We start from the raw sequence: 8,172 nt of genomic DNA, 5'->3' as shown, positions 1-8,172 counted from the left end.
TATTCAGTCATCATTTATTTATGATTAATTGTATTTTGCTTACTTTTTCTAGGCACTAGAATATATGGCAAGGATACCAAACTTGACTAGATATGTTTTCTTCCCATAAGGATACCGCAATAACAACCTAAAGTATTATACTAGGCAGACATTGGCTTTTCTAAAATTGAAATTAGTTTTCAGTTTAGGGTATAGAATGTCTGATTTTGGTGTTTTAGGCAGATTGGAAAGAATTTGGAGAACCCTAAGATGATTTTGTCAAACACAGTTAATATTAAAAAATAGGCCCATGTAGTGTTAATGAGTTCCACAGATCAGTTAAACTGCACACTCCTCAAGTCAGGGGTCATACTTTATCTTTGAATATTCACTGCATTCCAGACTCTATAGGATTAGGGAACACTGACTCCAGAGGTAGAAGAAGGTAGGCTAATTTTACAGATTGTATCGTAGCACATTTGTCTCTAAAATAAATGTACTTTAGGGTTTTAAAAGAGCACATGGAGGCAATATTTGGAGGGTGTCTCTTTTCTCTTTTGTTACTGTTTCTGGAGCCCTAAAATTCATAATACACTTCTCTCCACACTCAATCTTTCAGCAAAAAACAAAAGAGGCTATGCTGCTGGTATCGATCCCAAAATGGCTAGACATGCCAAAGAGAGATTTTTCGTGGAGTTGTTAGACAGCAGTAGTCAATATGTAAATTTTACTCTGTAGAACTTTGTGCTAATTATAGTATATGAAAGTTAACCTGAGAAAATTCTCTTTTCTATGAGAGAGGCAGAATAATTTAGTGAATAGAGGCCATGGATGAATATAGTTTGAAGTGCTTCTTAAAGTGCTTATTGTTATTATATTACCTTGGACAAGCTACAGATTCCTGATCTCTAAAATTGGGATGATAGTAATAATTACCCATCATTATTCTTATGATTCTATTATATATATATATATATATATATATATATATATATATATATATATATAAAAATATATCTTTAGATATTTACAGACATGAACTTTATATTTACACCAGTAGCTTGTCTTTTTCTCCTCTACTCTTTGAATACTCACCCATTCCCTCTTCAATTCATGACAACTTCATATATGTGTGTGTGTTTGTGCATGTGTGTGTATGAATGTGTCTAAATTAAGGGCATTTAACATTTTTTTGTGTATGAGTTCAGGGATGACCTACATGGGACTATATAACCAAACAGTTGTCACCTTCTTAAAGACTGATTCTCCCTCTTTCAATAGTAATTGATTGACTATAGATCCATATTTCGGGGTGGAGTCTTATACAAAATTCTTTTTGAGCTGGACTTTGTGTTTTTTTCAAAAACTATATTTTTAGTCTCTCCATTCATGAGCTATCTTGTTGTGGTGATTATTTAAAATGGCGGCATTCAATCTAGCTTTTCTTAATCAGCTGCTATGTTCCCGACTAGCCTAGGCCTACAGCCAGGAGCAGCAGTGGCGTACTGCTGCTGCTCAGCTCAGGCCGTCCGATCAGGGGACCAGAGACACTGGCCCTGCCATCCATAAGATGCCATCATGGGAGATGGCTCTGCCAATCTTCCACACTGTCTCCACAAGGCTTGGCTGTGCCCAGACCATCCATCCACGTGGGCCTGGTAGGAAATGAGACTCTAATGTTTAAATATTAATCAAAGGCTTTATATGTTTGGAAATGCTCAATTAACCAGATGCCCACACAATTGGAGGTGTTTCCAATTAACTAACCTAGATATAAGTTGTTACCCAGGACTGCTTTCAGTATATGTGTGGTCATCCATGGTGCCTACCTCTCTCTGCCTCTCCCTCACCTTGCTCTTCCTCTTCCTCTTCCTCTTCTTACTCCTCCTAACTTGTGGGAAAAAATATCCCACTACACTACCTAAATGTCTATAATAGGCGTTCTATAAACGTTTGTGTCATTAATTAGAATGCTACATGAGATAGAAACAAATCCCTTTTAGCTAATTTTCCAAGTAAGAAAGACAACACAAGTTGCAGCTTTTCATTTCAGTATGACTTACAAGCCAGGTAATAGTAAATAAATCATCATTCTAAAACACATTTTTTAAATCCAAAAATAATTGTTTTATAGACATATATGAAAATGGTAGCATCCCATACAGAGCCTACCATAGTTTTTAAAAAAGAAATTAAAACTATTTAACTGTAAAAGCTTGACCATGGGATAATTATTGTATCAGTTTGAAAAACAGCTGCAAGTGTCTTGAAGCATACCATTGACTGTAAGGTATATTCAGGCAAGGCTCTCACAAGTCAGTTGCAGAGAAATGTTTGATTAAAACAGATTAGCTTGTTCATGACTGACAAAAATCCAAACCAAACTAAACCAAACCAAACCACCCCCAAACAACAACAACAGCAACAACAACAACAACAAAGAACAACAACACAATAACCAAACCAAACCAAAACAAACGAAAACAAACCAAACCAACACAAATCAATAAATATCCTCAGAAAATCTATGCTATTGCATCTCCCTGGATACAATGTTTCTAGACTACTATTTTCATTAGTCTAATGTAATGACATGGATTTTGGATTTCTCTGTATAGTGGCTCTCATTAGGTAATCATGCCAAGAAGGAATCTATGTTGCCTAAAGAACAATTGAAAGCTTCCACAGTTGCTTACAAATTACTTTTCAATAAGAAAAACTTGTAAACATAAGGGCAGAGTAGGCTTACATAAGTATGTACAAGGGTATGGCTCATATAAATCAAGAGAAAAATGATAGGCTCTCTTACTAGCTCAGGATTCTCCTCTTAAGACAGACTGACTGGCCCTTGATTCTTATCTCCTTGGCACTGGGATTACAAATGTATGTCACTGTACCAGGGTTTTATCTGAGGGCTGAGGCATTAACTCAGGTCTTCATGTTTGTAAGACTGAATTCTCTCCCTGGATACAATTTATTGTTTTAGACAAAGTGGCTTTAGATTATGGAACAAATAAATAATCTTGGAACTGTTTTTATTTTGTGTCTAATCTAAGATGTAGTGAAGCGTCTTACTGACGGTGTTCATTAAAGTAGAAACAAAACCAACAGAATATTAAAAACATTCTCAGGACCAGACACTTTGGTTTTTGTTATTATTGTACCCCTGAACAGAGGGGCTTATAGCTACTTGTTTAATAAATACTTGAATAGATTAATGGTGTCTTGTTGCTTTTTATAATGCCATTGCCCAGACCAAAATATAGGGTATGTTCATAATGTTTCTTCCTTAGCTTCCAATATGAATTAAACATAAAACTGGTTATTTCTTTCTTTGTGACATCTTTTTAATTTTTAAGTATTTAAAATATATTATGCATATAAGTGCCCGAGATGTGCATGGGTATCACATGCATATATGACACCCATGAAAGTTAGAAAAGGGTGTAAACTACTGTAGAACTGAAACTACAGATGGTTGTAAGCTGTAATACAGATATTCTTAACCTTTTTAGCCATTTTTTTTCACCCCATAACATACTTTAATCTCATTCTTTGTTTTTGTAACCACATATTCTATCTGCCAGTATCTACAAAAAATGGAGTTGTGGTCATGGTTTTTACCATCTAATACATAACTTTTCTTACCTAATTGGTGGTAGGCAGTACACTGTAGGAATTCAAGAATCCTCCATCTTACCATCATATGTTGATGATATGTAAGTACTTCTCCATGACAGGCTTTGAGACTTTTAAGTTTTCAGTCATTCTTTTTCTCCTCTTATTCAAAATAAATTTTTGAGTACTAAGTCTAGATCAGTTATATTTTTCCTAGTTTGTTTCTTAAAAGAATGACTCCAGCCTGCTTGTTCTAAGATTCTGTTATTTGCCCATTAATTTATGTATTTCATGTATCTATCCTTTATATATGTCTTTCTTTCACTCTTCAAAACAAGGTGAATAAAAAATTAACAACTCTAAAACATGGCATTTAAGATGTATAATGATACAGTAATATCAACTCAATGACAATATGCTCACAATTTCTAGGATTTTGTTACCCAGTGAAAGCCCATTTATGGAAGAAAGAGTTTAATTTTCTCACAATGTGAGACCAGGACCTGATTGTGGTAAGAACATGGACTAAGAAGTTCAAAACATTAGATTTTTTTGATTATCTTACTGAGAAAGAATGTAAGCTTTGTTGGTTGGTTAGTGAGTTAGTGTCACTGCTAGGTAGCTCTATTATGTGATCACCATGCTCACTTCACAAAGCACATGTTTTGACTACTTCCTCTAACAGAAAATCAATTTAGTGATTTCCAATAACCTGTCACATGCTGGTACTAAATATTTCTAAATTCCCAGCTTTAGTTTCTCATAGTCTAACCATATAACTTGCCACCCCCTTATCAATTCATGTTTAGAATATCACAATGAGCTCTTTTATTACATTGCATTGATACAATAGAAAAAAGTTTCTTTTTTGTCTAGTATGATGCATTGGTTAAAAAAAAAATCCCTTATCAAGAAATCTAGTGGCTGTAGTTGTGTGGGTTTATTTTGGAGTCCTCTGATGTATTCCATTGGTCTACATGTTTGTTTCTGTACTAGTGCCATGCTGTTTTTGCTACTGTGGCTGTATAATATATGTTGAAATCATGTGTAGTGATACCTCTAGTGTTACTCTTTTGATTCAAGATTGCTCTGGGTATCCAGAGGGGAGTGTTTGTTTGTTTGTTTGTGTGTGTGTGTGTGTGTGTGTTTATGCCTTTATTTCAATTTTAGAAGTATTTTAGACAATTTTTGTGAAGAATGCCATTAACATTTTTATGGGGAATGCATATAATTGACATCTTGATGGATATTATATTGAATGTGTCAGTTACTTTCAGTAATACAACTATTTTCACAATGTTAATTCTACACACCCATGATCTATCTTCTAGTGTCTTCTTCAATGTCTTTCTTCAAATTTCAAGCTACAGAGCTACAACAATAAAAATTGCATGGTACTAGCATAAAGTTTGGCACACTGACTAGAACAAGATATGCATACAAGTGTACATCTGTATGCCACCCTAGTTTTGACAGAGGCCAACAAACAATACACTCTAGATAAAAGGCAGCATCTTTAACATACAGTACTGATCAAACTAGATATTCACATGCACGTAGAACTCAAACTTCATTTTTTACCCTTCTCAAAACTCAACTTTAAATGAACCTTAATATAAGGTCTTGTACACTGATAGAGATTAAAATAGGGAATACTCAAATTCATTAGGACAGGATAGAACTTCCTGTTATTCCCCTACTTTGATGTATATATAATTATGATTATTTTCTGGTATAATACATCCTGATGGCAGCCTCCCCTCCCTTCCCTTCTCCCAGTCTCCCTGCCCCTGGAAAGTACTTTCTTAACAGTATACCATTAAGGTATTAGGCTTAACAATTAAAAAATGTGGCCTCAGGAAGCTAAAATGGTTCTGTACAACAAAGGACATCATTATTCAAGTGAAGAGGCAATTTACAGAATGAGAAAAAAGTTATCAGCAGTGCATTTGACAGAAGTTCCGTTACTAGAATATACAATGAACTCAAAAATCTAAACACCAAGAAAACAAATGATTCTGAGTGAAGTAATCCAGACCCCAAAAGACAAACGTCACATTTTTTCTTTAGTTTGTCAAAGTTAGCTTTGAATCTTCAGATATGAGTGTTTAATTTTGAATACCCCTAGAGATAAAAAATTACTAAGGGGCCATAATGCAACATAAAACTAAACAGAATTCTCAAAAGATGAAACACAAATGGCTGCGACACATTTAAAAAAATGTTCAACAACTTTTGCAATCAATAAAATGCAAATTAAACCTACCTTAAGATTTCATCTCACCTCATACTGAGTGGCTAAGATTAAAAAAAAAAAGATGACAAATGCTGGCATGAGTTTGGGTAAAGCGGAACACTTATTTCCTTCTTGTAGGAGTAAAACCCGTTGCAGTTACTATGAAATACAGTGTAGAGGTTCCTCAAAAGGCTAAAGATAGATATGCTACTCAATCCATCTATATCACTCTTGGAATATACCCAAAAGAGTTTATTTTTTAGTCACAAGCTCATTACTATTATGTTCATGATAGCTAGGAAACGGAAGCAGCCTAAATGTGTCTTAGCTGATAGATAATAAAGATATGATATATTTACAGAATGGAATATTACTCAAATTTTCGAAAAAAAATACCATCAAATTCTCTGGTAACTGGATGAAACAGAAAACAATTGTTTTGAATGAGGTAACCCAGACCATAAAAGAGAAATGCCATGCTTTTCTCTTGTTTGTGGAAGTTAGACTTGAATCTTCAAATATGTGCATTTCATTTGGAGTACACTTAGAGGTAAAAAAAAAATTACTAAAGGGCCATAAAAGTGCTTTACAAGGGAAGAGAGAAAGAACTCAGTACTTAAAAGATTAAGGGGAATAATGGGACAGGAACAGAGGAACAATTAAGTATGAGTTGAGGATGGGAGAACAGGATAGAGGAATGAATACTGGGAGGAATAAATAGCACCAGTGACCCTTTGAAAAAGTTATGTGAAATCCTACTACTGTAGAATCTTCCTAAAATATATACATAGACGTTTATAAGTGCAATTCCCCTAAAACAGAGCAACAATGTCCCTACTAGACTACAAGCTAACAAAAGAAAACCCCAGCATTAAGAATGAGGAACCTCTTTTGTAGTGTTGGCCACTGAGTTCTCATAGACTTCTAAACATTACAGACTATTGTCAGTGTTATTGGTTGCCCTCTATAATTTGATTGTAAAATCCTATTGATCAATACTCCATATACATGAGTCATAGTACATGGAGAGATCAAGCTGGTACTACATCAGGAGCTGGAAAACTTTTGTATTTTTGATAGGTGACATTCAGGCTACCAAAGGACGGATGTAATCATCAATCTTACAGAACTGTAAATTTGGATAATTATAGTAGTGCCTGTCCTGGCAAGATATTAGCACTGCTGTAATAGTGCTATGGATATCATGGAAGTAACCAAACACAATCTGGCAAGTTTATTGTGGCCAGAAAACTGTGGCTGAACAAAATTTAGATGATAGGAGAAAACCTCTCCTATTATTCTGCTAAATGAGCACAGTATTAAGTGGACTATTAATTACTTATTTTATATTAATAAGTTAGTGTATCTCTCAATTTTCATTAGAGAAACTTTTCCTTGCAATAAATGACAGTAAACCCAGAGACCCAGAACTGTTCAAGATTCATAGAATAAGAGAGTGAAATGCTCAGCCTTAAAGGGGATATCTATATCATGTCCTCTCTTCCTAATGCTCAGGGATAATTGTGGAAGATGAGGCAAGAAGACTGTAAAGAAGACTAATACTCAGAGATTATAGCTGACTATAAGGAAATCGTGTTTTGTGGATAATGAGGGCAAGTGCATATATGAACTCACATTTGAATATAAGCTATGACACCATATTCAAGGTTTGCATATTTCCAGATTTAAGCATACTCTGAGTTGATTTATTTATTGTTAAGATACTGTTAATGGAATTACTTTCCTACTTTCATCCCTAGATCTCAAATTTTCTATAGGCAGTGGTAAGCATGCATATATAGAGATAAAGCTAAAGATATGTGACACACAACTGGAATGAAGATTGGGAGGAAAAACAAATCGTAGTTTGGGGGGATAGAGTGGTGAGGATATGGTTAAAGCATGTGTCATACTTATATGTAGATTCATTTATGAAATCGTTTAGTATATATAATTAATATATTGCAATAAAATTTATAACTGTTTATCAGTTGAAGGACATTTAAGTTGTTAACATTTGCTAGGTGGTTGTACCAGTTTGCAATCCCACCAACGAGGTTGCCCCTCTTCTTGCATAATAAAATTATATTTAGCTGTAAAGAAAAATGAAGACATGAAATTTCTAAGTAAATGAATGAAAAAAGGAACAATTATACTGAGTGAGATAACCAGACTCAAGAGACAAATAACACACGGTCTCTCCTATTTATAGATCCTAGCTCCAACTTTTTAGGTTTCCTCAGAAACCAGGAAAGTAAAAACGAACCATTGTGGAATGGAGAGAGGATGTCTAAAGAGGATGATATTAGGTACTATGAAGAGAAAAACAGGCAAAAACA

The sequence above is a fragment of the Grammomys surdaster genome, unplaced genomic scaffold, assembly GCF_004785775.1.
Source record: "Grammomys surdaster isolate TR1022 unplaced genomic scaffold, NIH_TR_1.0 61, whole genome shotgun sequence".
Lineage (NCBI taxonomy): Eukaryota > Metazoa > Chordata > Mammalia > Rodentia > Muridae > Grammomys > Grammomys surdaster.
Note: the sequence above shows the minus strand (reverse complement) of the source record.